General features: G+C 39.7%; 1 protein-coding gene across 2 annotated transcripts in view; it reads right to left on the reverse strand.

Moving 5' to 3' along the window:
* Mob3b (MOB kinase activator 3B) overlaps positions 1-23,688 on the reverse strand; it is a 198,688-nt gene that overhangs the window by 138,053 nt on the left and 36,947 nt on the right. The gene's annotated exons all lie outside the window — the stretch shown is intronic.

Below are 23,688 nucleotides of genomic sequence, written 5' to 3' on the forward strand. Positions count from 1 at the left end.
CCTCCTTCCCTGTCATAGAAGACACTCTTAGTGGACTGTCCCTTGCAACACTGTAGTGGTGTTCAAACAGGACAGTAGGCGAGAATGGGTTATCATCATCAGACCTAATACATAGTAGGCATTTAATAACTGCCACTGATTATTGAAGAGTGTGACCCATTTGACCCCTTCAGAGAGAGAGAAACAGCAGAACTACCCCCTGTCAGGCCTAAGGCACTGGCTCCTCATCCAGCCACTGAGCAGATCTGCCTTTCCCCAGGGTGGAGTACAGGTCAGGAGGCTGCTCCAGGGTCTTCACGGGAGCCTGGCTAGAAAGCTTGTGTTGACTGGATACTTAGGCCTATTATTTTGTTGTGAATCCAAGCTCTCCTAGCAGTGCCAGAGAAACTCCTCCTGAGTTAACGGATGCTTTTTTAATACCAAGTATCTTAATTCTGATTTTCTTATGTAACCACAATGTGTAGACTTGCCAAAAAATGTTAAAAATAGAAGGAACCAAAAATCAAAGAGAAAAGCTTCTCATAGTTTCTAAACCAACTTGTATGGAAACTGTTGCCTCACAAAAGCATGATGGATGTGATTTTCTTCACTCATTTGGGGGTGCTGTATTTGTTTTCCTGCTTTATTCTTTGGGTGGTTTTATTTCTTTTTTCCCACACTAAAACAATAAAACCTACATGAGGGGAGAAAAAGCCCTCAAAAATCTCCAAAGCCCTTACGAACTTTTGCCAGGAGAAATGCCTGCTTAGGCAAACCCATGGAAAACAACTGCCCTTGCAGGCACGGGGCTGAGCCAAATCCCTGCGGGGAGGACTTGCTTTATTTTTGGTCCAAGCAGAGTCCAGGAAACCACATCCACTGGCTTCTTATTCATTTAAGAGTCTACATTCATCAATAAGTCCTGATGAGTAAGCCCCCATTAGAGAGTCCTCTATTTGCAAGAAAAAAGAGGAAAGAGAAATATTTACTCACTATTCCTAGGAAAATAGTATCTGTCCAGCAAGAGACCCAAACAGGTGTTTGGTAACAGCTCTTTCTCTATTACCTTTAAATTGTACTGTATTCTATGGAAAGAAAAAAAGAAAGAAAAAGAAAAGCAAATTCCTTTTGAAAAAACATGGTGGGTGGTGTACAATTCTATAAAAACTCTGATAACCATAAGCATTTCTTCCACCAACTTTAGTTACTTAAAAAAAATTCAAAAGCCTAATATAAGTGAAAACTGAAAAATACAGAGTTCCACAAAGACAACTAAGAATGTCATATAAAAAAGAAATCTAAAAACCACTTTAGTACATGTAAAATGCAAACCTTACAAACATTTGTATTTTAAACAACAGATACCTGTTCCAAGATTCTAAAGATTTTATGTGCTTATACAATGAACTGGTCCTCAGTTGGTCTCCTCTAATTTGTCCTAACATTGAGCAGCTTCTAGAAAAAGACAAAACCTGACAGAATAAGGCAGTTTAGCCAAGGAGCTCTGATTTATTTCAGCTTTGAAAGGCCTCTACACTTGGATTCTCATTTTTGCAGGGAACGCAATCCACAGGACTGAGCTTGCTGTCCTGAATAAAGTACACGTTTTTCTCATCTAGCAGAGTAATCTTGTGAAATGTGAGCACAACCTGCCAGGTTGTCTGCAGAAGGCACAAGGGGGAGGATGGGGTCATGCTGGGACATGGAAGGAGGAGTCACTCCAGATTTGGAAAGCCTAGCTCCCAGGGCACCAAGCTCACAGGAGGGTCCTGACTTCCAAGGTGCCCAGCTTTCCAAGCAGGAATCACAAGAGGAGATGGAGCTGCAGCCCCGAAGGCTAGGTCCCTAAGCTAATCCACCTGGCCCTTTTGTGGGGGGCAACACAGGAAGGGAGAGACAGAGGGTGGGGAAAATCCCAGTTCCTCTCCACCTAAGGCTAGCACAAACAGTGAATGTTGATGATAGACCCCATCAAGACCTCCCCCAGGCTCATCATAGGTCATGCATTTCCCCCTAGATCCATATCCCACCCAACTTTGCTCATAACAGGAAGGTACCTTGGATTTCCTTAGGAAAGTTACCAGGACAATCTAAGCTTTCAATGGGGCACGTAACCTAATAGCAGACAGAGGGCCATGGACTGAATGATTATGTCCTCCAAAATCTATACACTGAAATTCTAACCCCCAATTTGGTGATATTTGGAGTTGGGGCTTTGGGGGGACGTAATTAGGTCAGATGGGCTCCACCTTCATGAATAGAATTAGCTTTCTTATAAAAGGGACATTGAGAGCTCTCAAGCCCTCAAGAGGGTCCACACCAGAACTCAAACATGCTGGGATCCTGATCTTGGACACCCAAACAACAGAACTGTGAGAAATAAATACCTGTTGTTTATAAGCCACCCAGTTTATTATACTTCATTATAGACTGAACTAAGACACACACGCACTTGGAACACTAATTATTTCATTTTTATAGCTTCAGATGTGTTCAGTTTTCTAAAGCCACCTCAAATTGTGTGAGGAGGAGACGGAGACGAAGTAATTCTTATAATAATTTACATTTCTGCCAACCATCATGGTAAATATGAGGGCCCTTTTATATAAAAGAACTTTCAGACTAACAATGAAATAAAATCTCATTGTTCCAAGTCCTACTAGAAGAACCTGAATTCTGAAGATGTAGAAGAAATGATTCAAGTGGATCTTCCCTAGACATCGAGGGCCCAAGCTTATTTTTTTCATCCCTCTTACCAAGATTGGCAGAATAAACCTTACCCTTGCCAGCAAACAAGTAAAGGCAATGGCAGTTTTTAATGGCACAACCCAGGTCATCATACCCTTAACCGGTTACCATGATGACAGGGATTGCAGGAGCCTGCTGGTTAGAACATTTGTATCATTTGTGATGAGACACATAGTTATTTCCTGTTCTAGGAAATTTCAGATGGTGGATAAGAAGAAAGCCAGGAAGGGAAGAGACATTCTGACAAAATCTGGCAAAGTCTCTTGAGGATCTACAACCTCTCCCCTTCTGGCAGTGGCAAATAACCCCATTAAGATGAATTTTGAAATCTGGTGCAAAGTTTTTGGAAATAAATCTAGTACTAGAAATTAAATTTTAAATATGCAAACCCACCTTTAATAATCTATCACAAACAAATTGGGTTACTGTGGTAAAAGATTTCTAAGATGGCTCGCAATGACCTCTGCCTGCCGGTGTCCATGCTGTTGCTGCTTTGGTGAGGGCTAAAACTAGTGACTTACTTCTAATGAATGGAATACAGCAAAAGGAATGGGGAACACTTCAAACATCAGGTTATAAGGGACTGTGAATTTTTCTTGCTGGACTATTTTTACTCTCGTTTGCTCATTTTGACAAAGTTAGTCTTTTATAACTGTGAGATAATAATGTTGTTTTTAAGCCATTTAGTTAGTAGGGGGATATTTTGTTATGAAGCAATAGAGAAATAATAAGGTTGTTTAAGCACCATTTTTTACAATCATGCACATGAAAAGAAAATGACCCAAAAGTCCATTCAGAAGGAACTAGTTCCAGAGTGATACATTCACACAAACAATACTGTGTAGCCCTCAAAACACTCTGAGGTCAATATCTGACTTGAGATGGAAAGAAGTCCATGAAAATGCAAAACAAGTAGCAAAACAACATGAGACTTCTAAAATATGACAGATACCTATATTTCCATTCCTGTAAAATCCGGACAAGCTCTTTACCCAGTGTTCCCATGTCAGAAAAAGATTCTAGTTGCCTAGTTGCTCTATTATAATATAAAACACTTCTCACCTAAGCCACCATTCTCTCTTTCTTTACAGTTGCCACGGACCAGACTGGTTGCCCTGCTCCTACTTCTGCTCCTCTTCAATCTATTTCTAGACAATAGCCAGAGTAGGACTTTAAAAATATAAGTGAATCAGGCCACTACTCTCTCGGAACCCTGTAACAGCTTCCCATCACACTAAGAATAAAAACCAAAGTCGCCATGTTGGTTCACAAAGCCATAATGTACAGAACTGGCCCTTGGATACTTCTTCCCCTACAATTTTTCTCTCACTCACCTGCTCCATCCATACTGGCCTCCTTGAAGTTTCTACAACACACCGAAGCTGCTATAACCTCAGGACTATTAATTTGCAAGGATGTCTGTAACACAATATCTAAAACTGGGTGACTTAAAAAATAGAAATGTATTATCTGTTTTGGAGAACAGAAATCTGAAATCAAGGTACTGGCATTGCATTGCCATGCTCTCTGAAGAGTGCCAGGTAAGGATCTGCCCAATCCCTCTCTCCTTGCTTCTGGTAGTTTTCTGGCTATCTCCAGTACTTCTTGGCTTGCAAATTCACCACCCCAATCTGCACCTTCATTTTCATCTGATATTCTGGTGTGCATGTGTACCTCAAATTTTCCCTTTTTGTGAAGACAGTAGTCATTTGGTGTTAGAGATCTTGCCTACTCCAATAGGACCTCAACTTAATGAATTATACCTGTAAGGATCCTATTTCCAAATAATGTCATATTCAAAGGAGGTAAGAACTTCAATATGTGAATTTTGGACGAGAAACATAATTCAACTCATAACAAGAGACTTTGCAATTGTCGTTCCCTCTCCCTAAATAGAGAAATTCTTCCACCCAAGTGCAGCTGCCATGAGAATGTCTTATAGACATTCAGCTTACAGGGAGAATAATTGTCCAGGAGTTAGTTACAACTGTCTTGCTTTGAAATCCTTCTCTTGAGTTTGTGCCAAAGCCATGCTTCCCACTGACTACTCCTAATGAGTCCCCGAGAAAAGCAGGGGTACCAAGGCAATCCTGTTCCTAGGAGATGAAAACTCACATGACACATGGCTTCAGCTCAAAGACCCCCCAGCAGCCTCACCAAACTCTCTCAGAATGGCACAGCACTCTAGGATGTTTCCACTCTGCGTTTATCCCATTGCTTCTTCACCTGGGATCAAACTTGCATCACAATCTGATGAGCTTCCCAGGGTCCCACCAGCTCCCTTCTCTTTTTTCCCTTACAGTCAGAGTACTCAAAATGATTGCACTTGAATGCTCTGCTATAGCCATCTTGAAATTCTTTTTCTTTTTTCTTTTTAATTTGCAATAAGGAGCCCCATATTTTCATTCTGCACTGGCCTCTGGTCTTACAGGAGTTGCCTTAATAGATCTCTTGCATAGATAATCCTGTCTTGACATCTGCTTCTCAGATTACCCAAATGGAAATCCCAGATATCAGCATGACTCTTCATCACATTACATAAGCCTCTGATCAAAGGTCCCTTGCTGTCCTCCACAAAGCACATTCATCTGACCTGTTCCTCTTTGTCCTCACTTATCTTGCTTTAACTTTCTTCATAGCTCCATTTGATTTTACAGTATTTCTCTTTGTTGTCTGTTTTGTCTTTCCTTTGAGAATGTAAACTATGGAGGGGGTAAAGATTTTGTGTTGCTTATTTTTGTACCCTAGATCTATAACAAAGCCAGAAACATGAGAGTCTATAATAAAGAGTGTGTGAATGTTGAACTGAACTCACTCAAATACCCCTTCAGTTTCAAACATATATAAAATATAACCCAATGTGACCATGATAGGAATGTACCATATAGACTTATACAACGTAACTGTTCTTTTTTATAAAAGCCAGACATTTGAAAACCTTCATGTATGTGGGAAAAAAAAAAAAAAGACTAGAAAAAGTACCATTGTCCCCTAAGTAGATCAGGGAAGGCAAGTAAGTCTGCATTCTGATCTTCTTGGGGTGAAAAAATATATACCTAAAGAAAAAAAAGGATAAAAAAAACCAACACCAAGCCTGTGCCATGCACAAGTGTATTGCCCCAACTCACATTGCTTAGATTCTGCAATAAATCTGAGCCAATAAAACTTGAACCACAAAACACTATTAAAGTGTTCCCAGAATCAGGGAAAATTCTGCAGAACCAAACTCAAATTGCTAGATAGAAATATTTTCATTACTTAGGACACACAAGCCTCCCCCACAGTAAACTCTTTTCTGATCAAACCAAAGAACCAAACCATTCAGAAGGAGAAGCCAGCTATACATCATGAAGAATTAGCACTCAAGAACCCATGGTAATAGAATAACTTGATAGGTTCTATAAACTATGTTTTAAAGTATTTTTTAATAAAAGAAGGAAAAAATAATGAAAGAACCATCCTCTATGAAAAAAGAAAGGACAGATTTGAAATAAAAAATGAAAAAAATACAGTAAATCAAATCCTAGTTATGCTGAAAAAAGAATTATTACTGTGAAAGATGGATTTGCAAAATTATTCTGAATGGAACAGAGAAAAAAGAGAAAATATCAAAGAGAAGTTATAAGACATGGAATTAAATCAAGAAAGTAAAACATTTTTTGGGCTGTGGATGTGGCTCAGTGGTAGAGTGGTCACCTAGCATGCATGAGGCGCTGGGTTCGATCCTCAGCACCACATAAAAATACAATAAAGATGCTATGTCCACCGAAAACTAAAAAATAAATATTAAAAATCTCTCTCTCTCTCTCCTTAAAAAAAAAAGAAAAAAAAGAAAGAAAGTAAAACATTTAAATGGAGTTCGAGCACTTTTATACCGCTGTTGGTATTGTAATTAGTGCAACCACTATGGAAATCTGTATGGAGGTTCCTCAAAAGACTAGGAATGGAACCACCATATGACCCAGCTATACCATTCCTCAGTATTTATTCTAAAGAATTAAAGTCAGCTTACTATAGCAATACATGCACACCTTTGTTTATAGCAACACATTTCACATCAGCCAAACTACGAAACTAGCCTAGGTATCTGTTAATAGATGAATGGGTAAAGAAAATGTGTTACATATACAAAAAGGAGTTTTATTCTGCTACAGTGAAGTTTTATTTAGTCATCTTCAGGAAAATGGATGGAACTTCAGAACATTATGTCAAGTGAAACACGCCAGTCTCTGAAAGTCAACGGTTCTATGTTTTCTCTTATGTAGAAGCTAGTGAGGCAAAAGGAAAAGAAAGGTATATGAAAGGATCTCATAAAATTAGAAGGGAGATCAGTAGAGTAGAGGAAGAAGACCAGGAGGGAGGAAACAGGAGAGGGAAAGGGGAGATACTGGGAAATGATATTGGCCAAGTTATATTGTTATATCTGTGCACTTACAAATATGTAACAATGAATCCCACCATTATGTATACTTATAATGCACAAATAAAAATGTGGAGTTTTAAAAAATAAATGGAGTTCTGGGAGAAAGGAAAAAGAAATTGTGAGAGAGGCAATATTGAAATGATAAAGCTAATAATTCAGCAGAAATAAAGTAATACATGTGTCCTTGAGCTAAAAAATTGCAAATTCCAAGCAAGATTTAAAACACACACACACACACACACACACACACACACATATGTTTAAGAAACTGCAGAACATTAAAGTCAAATAAAAAGTCATAAAAACCACCAGAGATAAAATGATAAATTAACAACCTAATAATGGTAGTCAGATTGGCAGTTTATTTGTCATCAACAATACAGAAGCCGGAAGATTAAAGAATAACATATTCAAAATGGCATAAGAACATAACTGTCAAACTAATATTCTATATCTAACTAAAATATTGCCCAAAACATGGGAGTGAAATAAAAATATATTCATACAAAAAAGAGGAGGATATCCAATTTCCAGACCCTTTTGAAAGAAATACCAAACAATAATAATGTATTTCAGTATAAAGTAAACTGAGAAAAAGAAAAGATAAACAACAACAAGGCAAGAAGATAATAATTGTGTTAATAAATTTATAAATACCTGTACTTAAAAAACTTCATTAAATGAACAGGGAGAGGAGTTATAAATTTGAAACTAAAATATTTACAGCAATAATATGGAAGGACAATTATGTAAAATATTACAAATTCTTTGTACTATTTTATAGGGGAATGGCAATTTTGAATAATTTATTTTTTTTAAAAAGCTAAGCATGGAGGGACCCGAAGATGGCGGCGAGGGGAGTGCATTACCCCCGTGTGCTGCTTCACTGTGTGGGAGTATGACAAGTCAGGACGGCTAAAGGATATCTTGTTAGGAATTTCCAGCAATAGTGGGGTGCGCCGGAACCTGGAGGAAAGATTTCCATCGCATGAGGATCGGCTACGGGGACTCAAACGCGAGAGGTTTGTCGCACGGAGGGTAATACTGCTTATTCAGCAAATCGCCCCGCGGCTAGAGTCTGCAAGGCGCGCTGGGATAGAGACGCAGGGTTACAGCGCTGCAGTTTCTGCCAGACGCGCAAGCACCGCACTCAGGGCTGAATTCTGGGTTCGAGACGGGGAAGGAAGCGGTCCATCTCGGTTCTCCACACCGGTCAGACCACAGAGGAGGCCAGCAGCCACCATGTTGGTAAACTGACGTCACCACACCTGTTTTTGACTGACCGCAGCTCATTCAGCCATAGAACAGGTAATTTCAGGCTGCAATTCGCCTGCGGCTTGCAGACAGATTGCTAGGGTTCAGCGCCTGGGGGCTTCTTAAAATCTGATCTTATCGGAGTGAACACGGAGCGCGGGGCGGCCAAGTCCCGGCTCCCGGAACCGTCCCGGAACCGCCCTGGCTCCGGGCTGCGGAGCCTGCGGAGGCTGCTTCTTGGACCCTGCTAATATCAGAGCAAACACGAAACACCAAGAAGCCGAATTCCAGCTCCCGGAACTGAGCCCGCGGGGACTGCTTCTTGGAGCTTACACTTATAGGAGCTTACACCGAGCACAGAGCGGCCGAGTTCCGGCTCCCGGAACCATCCCGGAACCGCCCTGGCTCAGGGCTGCGGAGCCCGCGGAGGCTGCTTCTTGGACCCTGCTACTATCAGAGCATACACCAAACACTAAGCGGCCGAATTCCGGCTCCCGGAACTGAGCCCGCGGGGGCTGCTTCTTGGAGCCTACACTTATAGGAGCTTACACCGAGCACGGAGCGGCCGAGTTCCGGCTCCCGGAACTTCCCTGGACCGGGGCTAGGAGCCCGCGGAAACTGTGTCTCGGTCCGGGTCCTGCTGAGGGCAGGTCAGGACTCACCCATTGCTTGGGTTGCCTGGCAAGGGGAACGAAATGCTGCCATTCGCATAGGATACCAACATGGCAGAGATCTGATGTCAGCAGAAAGCGGTGGAGGAGAGATCTTCATCAATACCAGCGGTGACATAAGCAGTTGGTCTTCTGGTAAGGGGGGTGAGGCTCAGTCACCCGAGTCTCCTCAATTTGTCCTCGAGCCGGAGGGAAGGAGCCGGGCCGCCGCCAGCCCCCGGAGCAGGCCCAGCGGCTCGCCAGCGTGGTGACCGCGTGACCCCAATTGGAGAGGGGGCGGAGCGGAGCCGCCACCCACACCCGCCAGGTGGGCAGACCCACGACCCAGTAGTACATGGGCGTGGTAGGAGGGGCAGGGCAGAGCCGCCCTTCGCGCTTGCAAGGTAAACAGACCTGTGACAGCCTGGCGGGTCAGGCCCAGTGGCCTGCCAGTGTGGTACACACGTCACCCCAACTCGAGTAGGGGCAGAGCAGATCCTTATCCCACGCCCGGATCAGGCCCTGCCGGTGTGGTGGTCACGTGACCCCAATTGGAGTGGGGGTGGAGCGGAACCGCCACCCGTGCCCGCAGGGTGAGCAGACCAGTGATCAACCTGCAGATCAGGCCCAGGGGTCCGCAGGCGTGGTAGGAGGGGCAGGGCAGATCCGCCGCCAGCGCCTTCAAGGTAGGCAGACCTACAACAGACCGGCGGATCAGGCCCAGGAGCCTGCCGGCGGGGTACAAACACCACCCTAATTGGAGTAGGGACAGAGCAGAGTCGCCTCCCTTGCCAGGAACAGACCCAGCATCCTGCAGGCGGGGTAGTCACGACACCCCAATTGGAGTAGGGGCAAAGCAGAGCCTCCACTCGTGCCCGAAAGGTGGGCAGATCTGCGACCGACCAGCAGGACAGGCCCAGTGGCCTGCTGGTACGACAGACACGACACCCCAATTGGAGTAGGGGCAGAACAGAGCCGCCACCAGCTCCCAGAACAGGCCCAGTGACCTGCCGGCGTGGTAGCCACGACACCCCAATTGGAATAAGGAGAGAGCAGAGCCGCCGCCCGCACCTGCAGGAAAGATACGCAAGCAGTATGAAAAGACAAGGAAAGAAAGGACCACAAGCAATGCAGGTCAACGCAACTTTAGAAGAGGTAACAGCTGCAGCAGATGGAATGTCAGATAAAGAATTCAGGATATACATGCTTCAGATGATCTGGAGTATCAAGGAAGACATTAAACAGCAAAATCAGACAATGAAAGATCACTTCGACAACGAATTACGCAAACAAATCCAGGAAGCAAAGGATCAACTATACAGGGAGATAGAGGTTATAAAAAACAAGCAATCAGAAATCCTAGAAATGCAGGAAGCAATAAACCAACTTAAAAACTCAATGGAGAATACTACCAACAGAGTAGAACACTTAGAAGATAGAACATCAGACAATGAAGACAAAGTATTTCAACTGGAAAAGAACATAGACAGCTCAGCAAGACTGTTAAGAAACCATGAGCAGAACATCCAAGAAATATGGGATAACATTAAGAGACCAAACTTAAGAGTCATTGGGATACAGGAAGGTACAGAGCTCCAAACCAAAGGAATGAGCAGTCTATTCCATGAAATAATACAAGAAAACTTCCCAGACTTGAAGAATGAGACAGAATCCCAAATCCTAGAAGCCTACAGGACGCCGAATGTGCAAAATCATAAGAGATCCACACCTAGACACATTATAATGAAGATGCCCAACATACAGAATAAGGAGAGAATTTTAAAAGCTACAAGAGAAAGGAAGCAGATTACATTTAGGGGCAAGCCAATCAGGATAACAGCTGATCTTTCAACACAGACTCTGAAAGCTAGAAGATCCTGGAATAACATATTTCAAACACTGAAAGATAATGGGTTCCAACCAAGAATTGTGTATCCAGCGAAATTAAGCTTCAGGATGGAGAATGAAATTAAAACCTTCCACGATAAACAAAAGTTTAAAGAATTCGCAGCCAGAAAACCATCTCTTCAAAACATCCTAGCCAAAGTATTACAGGAAGAGGAAATGGAAAATAACAATGAAAACCAACAGTGGGAGGTAGGACAGTAAAGGGGGGGGGGGAAACAATCAAAGAGGAAAACAAACAATGTTTAGTAACAGAAATAAACAAATATGGCTGGAAGAACAACCCATATCTCAATAATAACCCTAAATGTTAATGGCTTAAACTCACCAATTAAGAGACACAGGCTAGTAGAATGGATCACAAAACAAGACCCAACAATATGCTGCCTACAGGAGACGCATTTGATAGGAAAAGACATACATAGGCTGAAGGTGAAAGGTTGGGAAAAATCATATCACTCATATGGACTTCGGAAACAAGCAGGCGTGTCCATACTCATATCAAATAAAATAGATTTCAAGCCAAAGTTAATCAAAAGAGATAAAGAGGGACACTACATACTGCTTAAGGGAACCATACACCAACAAGACATAACAATCATAAATATTTATGCCCCAAACAATGGTGCAGCTATGTTCGTCAAACAAACTCTTCTCAAGTTCAAGAGTCTAATAGACCACCACACCATAATCATGGGAGACTTCAACACACCTCTCTCGCCACTGGACAGATCTTCCAAACAAAAGTTGAATAAGGAAACTATAGAACTCAATAACACTATTAATAACCTAGACCTAATTGACATATATAGAGTATACCACCCAACATCAAGCAGTTACACTTTTTTCTCAGCAGCACATGGATCCTTCTCAAAAATAGATCATATATTATGTCACAGGGCAACTCTTAGACAATATAAAGGAGTAGAGATATTACCATGCATCTTATCTGATCATAATGGAATGAAACTGAAAATCAACGATAAAAGAAGGAAGGAAAAAGCATACATCAATTGGAGAATGAACAATAGGTTACTGAATGATCAATGGGTTATAGAAGACATCAAGGAGGAAATTAAAAAATTCTTAGAGATAAATGAAAACACAGACACAACATATCGGAATCTATGGGACACATTGAAAGCAGTTCTAAGAGGAAAATTCATTGCTTGGAGTTCATTCCTTAAAAAAAGAAAAAACCAACAAATAAATGATCTCATACTTCATCTCAAAATCCTTGAAAAAGAAGAGCAAAACAACAGCAAAAGAAGTAGAAGGCAAGAAATAATTAAAATCAGAGCTGAAATTAATGAAATCGAAACAAAAGAAACAATTGAAAAAATTGACAAAACTAAAAGTTGGTTCTTTGAAAAAATAAACAAAATCGACAGACCCTTAGCGATGCTAGTGAAGAGAAGAAGAGAGAGAACTCAAATTACTAGCATACGGGATGAAAAAGGCAATATCACAACAGACACTTCAGAAATACAGAAGATAATCAAAAACTATTTTGAATCCTTATACTCCAATAAATTAGAAGATAGTGAAGGCATAGATAAATTTCTTAAGTCATATGATCTGCCCAGATTGAGTCAGGAGGATATAGAAAACCTAAACAGACCAATATCAATTGAGGAGATAGAAGAAACCATCAAAAGACTACCAACTAAGAAAAGCCCAGGTCCCGATGGGTATACAGCAGAATTTTACAAAACCTTTAAAGAAGAACTAATACCAATACTTTTCAAGCTACTTCAGGAAATAGAAAAGGAGGGAGAACTTCCAAATTCATTCTATGAGGCCAACATCACCCTGATACCTAAACCAGACAAAGACACTTCAAAGAAAGAAAACTACAGACCAATATCTCTAATGAACCTAGATGCAAAAATCCTCAATAAAATTCTGGCGAATCGGATACAAAAACATATAAAAAAAATTGTACACCATGATCAAGTAGGATTCATCCCTGGGATGCAAGGCTGGTTCAATATACGGAAATCAATAAATGTTATTCACCACATCAATAGACTTAAAAATAAGAACCATATGATCATCTCGATAGATGCGGAAAAAGCATTTGACAAAGTACAGCATCCCTTTATGTTCAAAACTCTAGAAAAACTAGGGATAACAGGAACATACCTCAATATTGTAAAAGCAATCTATGCTAAGCCTCAGGCTAGCATTATTCTGAATGGAGAAAAACTGAAGGCATTCCCTCTAAAATCTGGAACAAGACAGGGATGCCCTCTCTCTCCACTTCTCTTCAACATAGTTCTCGAAACACTGGCCAGAGCAATTAGACAGACGAAAGAAATTAAAGGCATAAAAATAGGAAAAGAAGAAATTAAATTATCACTATTTGCAGATGATATGATTCTATATCTAGCAGACCCAAAAGGCTCTACAAAGAAACTATTAGAGCTAATAAATGAATTCAGCAAAGTGGCAGGATTTAAAATCAACACGCATAAATCAAAGGCATTCCTGTATATCAGCGACAAATCCTCTGAAATGGAAATGAGGACAACCACTCCATTCAAAATATCTTCAAAAAAAATAAAATACTTGGGAATCAACCTAACAAAAGAGGTGAAAGACTTATACAATGAAAACTACAGAACCCTAAAGAGAGAAATAGAAGAAGATCTTAGAAGATGGAAAAATATACCCTGTTCATGGATAGGCAGAACTAACATCATCAAAATGGCGATATTACCAAAAGTTCTCTATAGGTTTAATGCAATGCCAATCAAAATCCCAATGGCATTTCTTGTAGAAATAGAGAAAGCAATCATGAAATTCATATGGAAAAATAAAAGACCCAGAATAGCAAAAACAATGCTAAGCAAGAAGTGTGAATCAGGCGGTATAGCGATACCAGACTTCAAACTATACTACAGAGCAATAGTAACAAAAACAGCATGGTACTGGTACCAAAACAGGCGTGTGGACCAATGGTACAGAATAGAGGACACAGAAACCAATCCACAAAACTACAACTATCTTATATTTGATAAAGGGGCTAAAAGCATGCAATGGAGGAAGGATAGCATCTTCAACAAATGGTGCTGGGAAAACTGGAAATCCATATGCAACAAAATGAAACTGAATCCCTTTCTCTCGCCATGCACAAAAGTGAATTCAAAATGGATCAAGGAACTTGATATCAAATCAGAGACGCGCCGTCTGATAGAAGAAAAAGTTGGCTACGATCTACAGTCGGTGGGGTCGGGCTCCAAATTCCTCAATAGGACACCCATAGCACAAAAGTTAATAACTAGAATCAACAAATGGGACTTACTCAAACTAAGAAGTTTTTTCTCAGCAAAAGAAACAATAAGAGAGGTAAATAGGGAGCCTACATCCTGGGAACAAATCTTTACTCCTCACACTTCAGATAGAGCCCTAATATCCAGAGTATACAAAGAACTCAAAAAATTAGACAATAAGAGAACAAACAACCCAATCAACAAATGGGCCAAGGACCTGAACAGACACTTCACAGAGGAGGACATACAGTCAATCAACAAGTACATGAAAAAATGCTCAACATCTCTAGCTGTCAGAGAAATGCAAATCAAAACCACCCTAAGATACCATCTCACTCCAGTAAGATTGGCAGCCATTAGGAAGTCAAACAACAACAAGTGCTGGCGAGGATGTGGGGAAAAGGGTACACTTGTACATTGCTGGTGGGACTGCAGATTGGTGCAGCCAATTTGGAAAGCAGTATGGAGATTTCTTGGAAAGCTGGGAATGGAGCCACCATTTGACCCAGCTATTCCCCTTCTTGGTCTATTCCCTAAAGACCTAAAAAGAGCATGCTACAGGGACACTGCTACATCGATGTTCATAGCAGCACAGTTCACAATAGCAAGACTGTGGAACCAACCTAGATGCCCTTCAATAGACGAATGGATAAAAAAAATGTGGCATTTATACACAATGGAGTATTACTCTGCATTAAAAAATGACAAAATCATAGAATTTACAGGGAAATGGATGGCATTAGAGCAGATTATGCTAAGTGAAGCTAGCCAATCCCTAAAAAACAAATGCCAAATGTCTTCTTTGATATAAGGAAAGTAACTAAGAACAGAGTAGGGACGAAGAACAGGAGAAGAAGATTAACATTTAACAGGGATGAGAGGTGGGAGGGAAAGGGAGAGAGAAGGTAAATTGCACGGTAATGGAAGGAGACCCTCAGGGTTATACAGTGGAGGGGGTAGAGAGAGAGGAGGGGAGGGGAGGGGAGAGGTGGGGAGGGGGGAGGGTGGATGATGGGAAAGGCAGCGGAGCACAACAGACACTAGTATGGCAATTTGTAAATCAATGGATGTGTAACTGATGTGAATCTGCAATCTGTGTATGGGGTGAAGGTGGGAGTTCATAACCCACTAGAATCAAAGTGTGGAATATGATATGTCAAGAAATTTGTAATGTTTTGAACAACCCACAATAAAAAATTAAAAAAAAAAAAAAGAGTTCAAAGCCAGCCTTAGCAAGGTAGCAAGACCCTAAGTAACTTAGTGAGACCCTCTCTCAAAAAAAAGGTGGGGATTCGGAGGCTGGAGATGTGGCTCCGTGGTTAAATGCCCCTAGGTTCAGTCTCTAGTACCAAAAAAAAAAAAAAATTTATTAATTACTAGATGTATTTTGCCCTTAAATTCTAATTTATAATTTTGGTTATCTTGGAAGAAAAATAAAATTTTGAGACTGTGTAGGAAAAATAATATTCATTTTAAATATTTTAATTTTTACTCCAATTAAATATTCTAATCTGGAAGCCTTTAAATATGATTAGATTTTTATTACCTTTTAATTCTTTAGTTCATTGAAAATGAGAACAAGTTATATTGGAATAGAAATACAAAACATAAAAGTGGAGCTCAGAAAAATAAAAGAAAAAGAACATATTCAAAGAAATTGTGTGCTTCTATTTTTTAGATTGTAGACAATGAAAGTAAGAAGATTTCTGCTAAACATGGCATGCATACAATTTACGAACAAGCATTACAGATTTTATTTAATGACAATTTAGTTACTGATCAAAACAATGAAAATAACCAAGAAAGGCATTCTTAGCAAATCCACGTCTTCAACTGGTCAGATGAAACATCTGTAACTCTATGTTCTTTACTTAATGACGTATTTTTCCTGAACAAAACAAGACAATGAGAAAGCAATTTTTCATATCTAATTCACCAATGAGAAGAAACAGATTCAAGTCTGGCCTGCCTACTAGGAAATAAAGAAATTGCCATATAAGTGGTAAATTTGAAAGGAAAGAGAACATTAGATCTTTGCTATTTATTGGAAAGTGATCCTGGAAAAAGACTGTCATATCCTTCTGAAATCATAAGAATATTTCCAGAAAAACTAAGTTGATTCAAATTATTGGTTATGAATTTTCTATTGCATAAACACTTCAAAAAACTTAATATTTTATATTATGGTAATTTTTTTCAAATAAGGAAAAATACCCCAGAAACTTCTCTGTATTCTAAATGGAAAGAAAAAGTATTTTGTTACTATTACTACATAATGCTCAGTCTGACTTCACAGTTAGCTTTATCCACTGAAAGAATTGATGACAGGAAATATTGAAAATTTCCATTAAAAGAACATAAAAATGTGCAACTACTAGAACTGAAAAAAAAAGCTTGAAATAACTAACAATATTGTTTCAGACAGTCACAAGTAAATACTGACATACATTATCATTGTAATACTGCAATATCTTAAGAGAAAACTATTAGGTATTCCATAATTTAGCCAAGGTTTGTGTGATAACAACAGCACAATATTTATAGAAAACAATGAAATTTTTCCAGTGTAGTAGAGGAAAAAAAATCAAACTTAATGCCCAAATTGCAAAGCATATGGGGAAAAAACTATTTTTAAAATCATATTTTTAAATGGAGAATTAAAAATCTATTTAAAGTGAGGAAAAACTGATATGAGGTTGCTCACTCATAATGGCGATGCGGGGGGAGCAGGGGAGGAATGGAGGAACTTTAGATAGGGAAAAGGGGAGGGAGGAGAAGGAAGGGGACATCAGGGTAGGAAAGATGGTGGAATTAGTTAGACATAATTACCCTAAGTACATGTATGAAGAAACAAATGGTGTGAAAATACTTTGTGTACAACCAGTGACTTGAAAATTTGAGTTCTACATATGTAATATGAAATGAGTTGCATTCTGCTGTCATATATAACAAATTAGAATAAATAAATAATTTAATTTTAAAAATTTGAGAAAAAACAAAAAAATAAAAAAAATAAAAAAAATAAAAAGCTAAGCATGCATATTATAATGGGGGGATGAGGAAGTAGGTGAGAGGATAAGAAATAGAGTGTAACTTCTAAGGTAGTAGAAGGAAAGAAAAAAGAAAAAGAACTCTCAAATGAGACATGTGCAAACAAATAAAGCCACATAAATTTGCCATCAGCAGATCGTCATAAAAGAAATTCTAAAAAAATGCCTTTCGGACAAAAGGAAATTGACCACAGATGTAAGACATATAAGAGGAGTTGACGGAGTAATTTCTATGACATAGAAAGATAAGCGATTCTGAGATACTAGAAAAAAAGTAAAAAAACAAGAAGTGGTAAAAACATAGGTAAATGAATGTACACAGTGACTCTAAAAGAATAAGAGGAACCAGGCACCGTGTTGCACACCTGTAATCCCAGAAGCTCAGGAGGCTAAGCCAGGAAGTCTGTGAGTTCCAAGTCAGCCTCAGCAACTGCCAGGCACTAAACAACTCAGTGAGACCTTGTCTCTAAATGAAATACAAAATAGGGATGGGACTCAGTGATTGAGTACCTCTGAGTTCAATCCCCAGTACCCTCCCCCCAAAAAAAGAATAAAATAAATTTAAAAGAACACAGACTTAAAATACTCAAAAACTAGCATAGGGATTGGAGGTATAAATGGGAAAGGTGCTGCTCAGAGGAAGATAAAGGTATTGATCACTTTGGGATTTAGTAAGCTCAAGATGAGTGCTATCATTCAGGGATTATAGGACAAACAGCATGAAAGACTCCAGCAAATGTATATTAAAATATATCGGCTAATATAACAAATGTCAATCAACTGAACACTTCAGCTAAAAGACAGTCACAAATAGCAGTGCTAACTGGGGCAGAGCAGGTCTTATAAATGAGTAAGCAGGGACAGGAAGGCAACAGCTCCCAGCAAATGGCCACCTCAGGGTGGGTTGAAGTGCTGGGAGTGTCTGTCTAAAGGGGGCAGTTCTCACAGACCACAGCCATGCGGGAACACAGGCCTGAGCCATATAGGCCAACTTTCCTGCAAGGCGGGAAATTCAGCATTTTATGTGAAATCTGATTGCTAAATATTGATCTCTAATTTTTTTAAAAAAGCAAACATACATAAAGAAGAAGAAGGAAGGAGAAAAGATTAATCTAGGTGACAGAAGCAAGGAAATAAAGTGAAACTAATGAGAGAGGGGGAAAGCATGGTAAATACAATGCAAAAGCATATCGCAAAAGAGAAATTGAAAAAAGAAGAACGCTCGCAACATGCATGGAAGTAATGGCTGGTACTAAAGCACACTGTGATCCACCCTGTAATTTCCACCGTGTTCAACCTTATCATTTGGCTGAAGATGCCTAACATTAAAGGACGGGAAAAACACTGAATAGTCCAAACATGAGTCACATGGAGCCCCAGTGGTCACTCTAAACTCAAAATAATGTCTGGATGTTTATTCCATCAGTTCTGCTTACACCCAGTCTCCGTGGGGCCTACTGGATACCTGGGTTTGCCTAGCTGTTAAGAAAAATCATGATATTGAAGAAAATCATGATGTTAAATGGAATGGTTCATGTCTGAAAAGATGAAGAAAGAGGAAAAGAAAATCAATGACATTCTCCTTAAGTTACTCTTTGAATCTGCTATTTGAGCCTGTTCCTGGGATGTTACTTCTTTTCCCTCAAAAGTTTAGTGTGGCTACCAAAGCCTTTTGGACCTAGACCACCTGTGTCCCAGTCCCTGACTCCACATGTTTATCTATGCGGGATCCTCTGTCGGGATGCACTTCAAACCAAATCCACTCCCAGGAGAAGCATTCTCTAAAGGCTGCTTGAGGTTCCTGATGAAATAGCTCTGTGTGAGAATGTACCAGGTGGCTATTTTCAAACTCAGTTGAGCTCTGTAAAAATATGTGCAATGAGGGCTGGGGATGTAGTTCAGCGGTAGAGCACTTGTCTCTGCCTGGGTTTGGTCCCCAGCACTGCAAACATATATATATATATATATATATATATATATATATATATATATATATATATATGGAGAGAGAGAGAGAGAGAGAGAGATTGATTCTGGAAGGCAGAATGAAGAATAAATGGGCTGACCTGATGAGGCTGCTCCCGGCAAGGAATGCACACCCTATGGGGACAGACTCCTAGCGGGTCTTTGCCTATGGACAGGCCTCCTGTTCAACTGCCCTAGACACTGAAAGCATAGCTACAATGCATACTGCTCACTCTTTTTTCAGGGTGCATATAGAGATTTGATGGCTTAAAAGAGATTATTGTCTCTAGAACATAAAGAGAAAAATAGAAAATCTGTAAATATTTAAGTAAGTATCTATAAACATAGGATGCTTACTTCTTTAATTGTTAAATTTATTATTTGAAAATATTTTATTACCTATGAAAACAATTGTAGGTTAAATTTTCTTAATTTTAAAAAAAGAAAACTGTACTACTCCTGAGAAATCTGAGTCAATCATAAATTTAAAGAGTTACTTATAGTCAAATGATTCCAAAAAGCAAATTATAAACACACTTTTCATTGCTTGAGGCAAAAATAATGTTTAATGTGGGGTGTGGGTGCACATTGATATGTTTGGTATGTGTGTGGGCAGAAAAGGACCTAGGGCATCAGAATGTCTCAAAGATCCAGCCCCTTGTGCAGCTGGAAGGTACAGGGGGTGCTGGGGGAATATGAAGCAATCCAAGGGGAAAGGCATTGAAATCTTTAATAAAATTACAGGCCCAGGACAATGCTGAATTCCACCGGATTTCTTGTAGGACTGTATACAGGATAAGGCTTTGAGTCCAGGTAGGAATCTGTGGAAGTGAGGAGCTAATGAATTCTGGAGCAGGAACAGAGAGACAGAGGAAGGCCTGAGGGCAGAGGTGCCATGATGAGCTCAGACAGCCGATCATCAGGGTTCAAGACAAGTTCTACCTATGTTTTTTGAGAGGCAGGGATGCACCAAATGAAAAATGTTACTGCATTTCATAAGGTATGCTCTTTTGAAAACGCAGGGCTTGTTAAAATTGTCTGGAACTAAAATAGAAGTGGTCAGAAGTGTTTTATAAGGGCTCCCAATCAGAGGTTCACATTAATTCAGAGAAAAAGGTGTTAGGGCTAAGAAAGTTCTGCCACAGGAGACCCTGATCCAACAAGGTCTCCCAGAGTCTCCATGGTAGCCTTCTGTCCACCAAGTCCTTCCAGTTATATTAGATTTCTGTTAAAAATAAACAAAACAAAACAAAACAACCCAGGTGGGGAAGCAAGCCATCACAAGAAGTGACCACGTCTCTATACAAAACTGATGGGTAGAAAGTAATACACAGAGAGTGCAGTAAAGTCCATTATATTAAGTTGACTTGTACTTTTAATAAAAAGCATGAAGAACTTGAAAAATATTAGATCTCCAATAGAGTCACACCAACCTATCAACATTGAAGGGCCACCATGAAGGTTCCAAGGGCAGTAGTCCCAGGATAATTCCCTCCTGTTTGCTCCAGACCATCTGCTCATCCCCATACTACCTCACTGCCTCACTGCCTACCCACAATCTCTTTTTCTCCTCCCCTCTCTCTCTCCCTCCCTCTCAGAACTCAGAAACTGACTCCATCCATCCTCAGACTTTTTCTGCAAGCTCTTATATCCAGGCACGGGCTCACCAGAGTACCAGCTAATGAAGTAGATCCACACAGTCAGATTGAGTAACCCACTTTGGAAGGGGACTCTGGGCTACACAGATATAATGCCCATTACACCTCAGTTAGTGGAAGTGTGACACCTACCCTTTAATCTTGACAACATATGAGCTGCCCAGGAAAATTAGCCTTTTTACTATTTTAAACAACCATTCAGCCAAGCTCAGAATGAGCATTTTCCGGGCTGGGGATGTGGCTCAAGCGGTAGCGTGCTTGCCTGGCATGTGTGTGGCCCGGGTTCAATCCTCAGCACCACATACAAACAAAGATGTTATGTCCACCGATAACTAAAAAATAAATATTAAAAATTCTCTCTCTCTCTCTCTCTCTCTCTCTCACTCACTCTCACTTAAAAAAAAAAAAAATGAGCATTTTCCAGTGCCAGGTGGACAGTTTCAGCTGAACATTTCATTGGCATGCAGTCTACACACTGATAAAAATATCAGTAACAACAGAGATCATAGCAAATTACTTTTTTTAGTATTTATTTTTTAGTTTTAGGTGAACACAATATCTTTATTTTATTTTTATGTGGTGCTGAGGATTGAACCCAGCGCCTTATGCATGCTAGATGACTACTCCTCCACTGAGCCACAGTCCCAGCCCCAGCAAATTACTTTTATATATGACTTATTTCATAATGTGAACTCATTTAATCCTCATAACAATCTATAAAGTAAGTCTTCTTATCATTTCCATGTTATAGACGAGGACACTGAAAAAGATTAATTTATTTACCCAAGATTGCATAGCTAGGAAGCAGCAGAGCTGAGATTCAAACCTAAACAATCTAGTTCCATAGTATAGACTTAGCTTCTAAACCATGTCAAACAAAACCAAGCACATTGCTGCCACAAGATCAGTCATTCTCCTACTCTTCCTAATGTTAACAAGGTCTTTTTTTGTTTGTTCATTTCTGTTTTTGTTGTGTTTTGTGATACTGAGGATTGAACCCAGGGGCACTTTACCACTAAGCTACATCCCCAATCCTTTTTATTTTTTATTTTGTCCTGGCTGATCTCAAACTTACGATTTTCCTGTCTCAGCCTCCCAAGTGGCTAGGATCCAGGCAGGCACCATGGAGGTGAGTTTTTGCAGAAGATAGCCATATACAGAGTCCAAAGGGATTCAGGATAGCACTATTAGAGGCAAGGCAAAGAGTAGGAAAAGCTCCCACTGGAGGAAGTCTGCCTAGCAAGAGAAAAATCCTTACAGGAGCACAAAATTCTTCTGTAAGCCTTTAAAACACTACAGAAGGTGGTGGTATCTAACTCATTCCTTCACCATCAGTCTAGTTCTTTCAGATCCTCTTCTCACCTTCATCATCTTAGGTCCTAAAAAGTAAGCTGCGTTTATCCACAGAAATGCTTAATAACCACTAGTAAAACTAATTCAGGTAGTTTTTTAAAAACCTTGTGACGAATAACTGTGGTCAATGTTTTAACTTGCCAATCCTTTTAGAGAGCAATGTAACCCACAGATCAACTTAAAAAAAAAAAGAATATATATAAAGTAAATATTATTATATAATAGTTATAAAATTGTTATAATATATATTACATTTTATTATATATAAATATGTATTTAAATATGTGCGTATATTATATATATATATATATATATATATATATATATATATATATAAAATATATACATAATTTTTTTTCAGTGCCAGAAATTAAACCCAGGGCCTTGAACATGCTAAGCAACTGCTCTACCATTGAGCCATATCTGCCCCACCTTTACCCTAAACAGCAGATTTCAACAGATTCCAATTTGTGTTTATATTTCTTTCTTGTGTGTAGATTTATGAGCCAAGCTTTATCTTTTATAAGCATCAAAGTTTCATTTAATTAAATGGATCCAGACTTTTGAAAGAAGATCTGGAACAAGAAAGCCTGATAATAGTAACTATAGGAAGGAAAACAGATGACTTCTAACTCTAATTCAAATTCCATGATAGGTTAACAACACATGAGGCAACAGATAGAAACGATTCCCTGTGAGTTGGTCAGTCACATCTCACATGAACAGAAACAGAGTGGAAGCTGGTCATGTGGCAACCAAGTGTCAGAGTTTCACATGTGATTAGATGAGAAGTTCATAAGCAGCCTTTCTGTGAAGAATAATTGTGTACAAAGTAGAGAGAAATACGCAACTATGTGACAACCTTTATGTAACAAAAATTTGTTTAAATTTTGTTAATTTAAAAAACAAAACCAAAACTTTTACCTAGCATTTGACATTTTAACCACCATCTAATCCCCCAGCTTTGTATTAATTCTGGCCTTCTATAAGTGAGAAGCAGAAACCCACCCAGGGTGGTGTGAGTAACGAGAGGATTGGTGCTTTTAAGAGTGTAATATTGCAAGAAAGAAAATGTGGGCTTCATGTTAATTCAAATAGGAGACGAGGTAGAATTTGGCTTCATGGAAACTGGGAGACTCAAGGCAATTTCAGAGTTCTCAGTGCTAGAAGATAATTCTTCATGATGTTTCTAAAGGTTTTACTCCAGACTATCTTTTCTGGAATATCTGCATAGCAAACAGCCTGGGAAGCCAGGGCGTGGGATCCCCTGCAGATCAGAGGGGCAGGTTTGTTTTCCTGATCAGTCTAATAAAGACAGAACATCCTCTGCCCAAGGATGTGTTTACTTTCCAGGGTAATAAAGATAATGTTACTGTCTCTAGTGGGGAGGATCGGCAGGTCCCCTTATAAAATCGGGAGTTTCCTAAA

Source organism: Marmota monax, unplaced genomic scaffold (assembly GCF_021218885.2).
Source record: "Marmota monax isolate L192 unplaced genomic scaffold, Marmota_monax_Labrador192_F-V1.1 WCK01_AAM20220418_F8-fsc00033, whole genome shotgun sequence".
NCBI lineage: Eukaryota > Metazoa > Chordata > Mammalia > Rodentia > Sciuridae > Marmota > Marmota monax.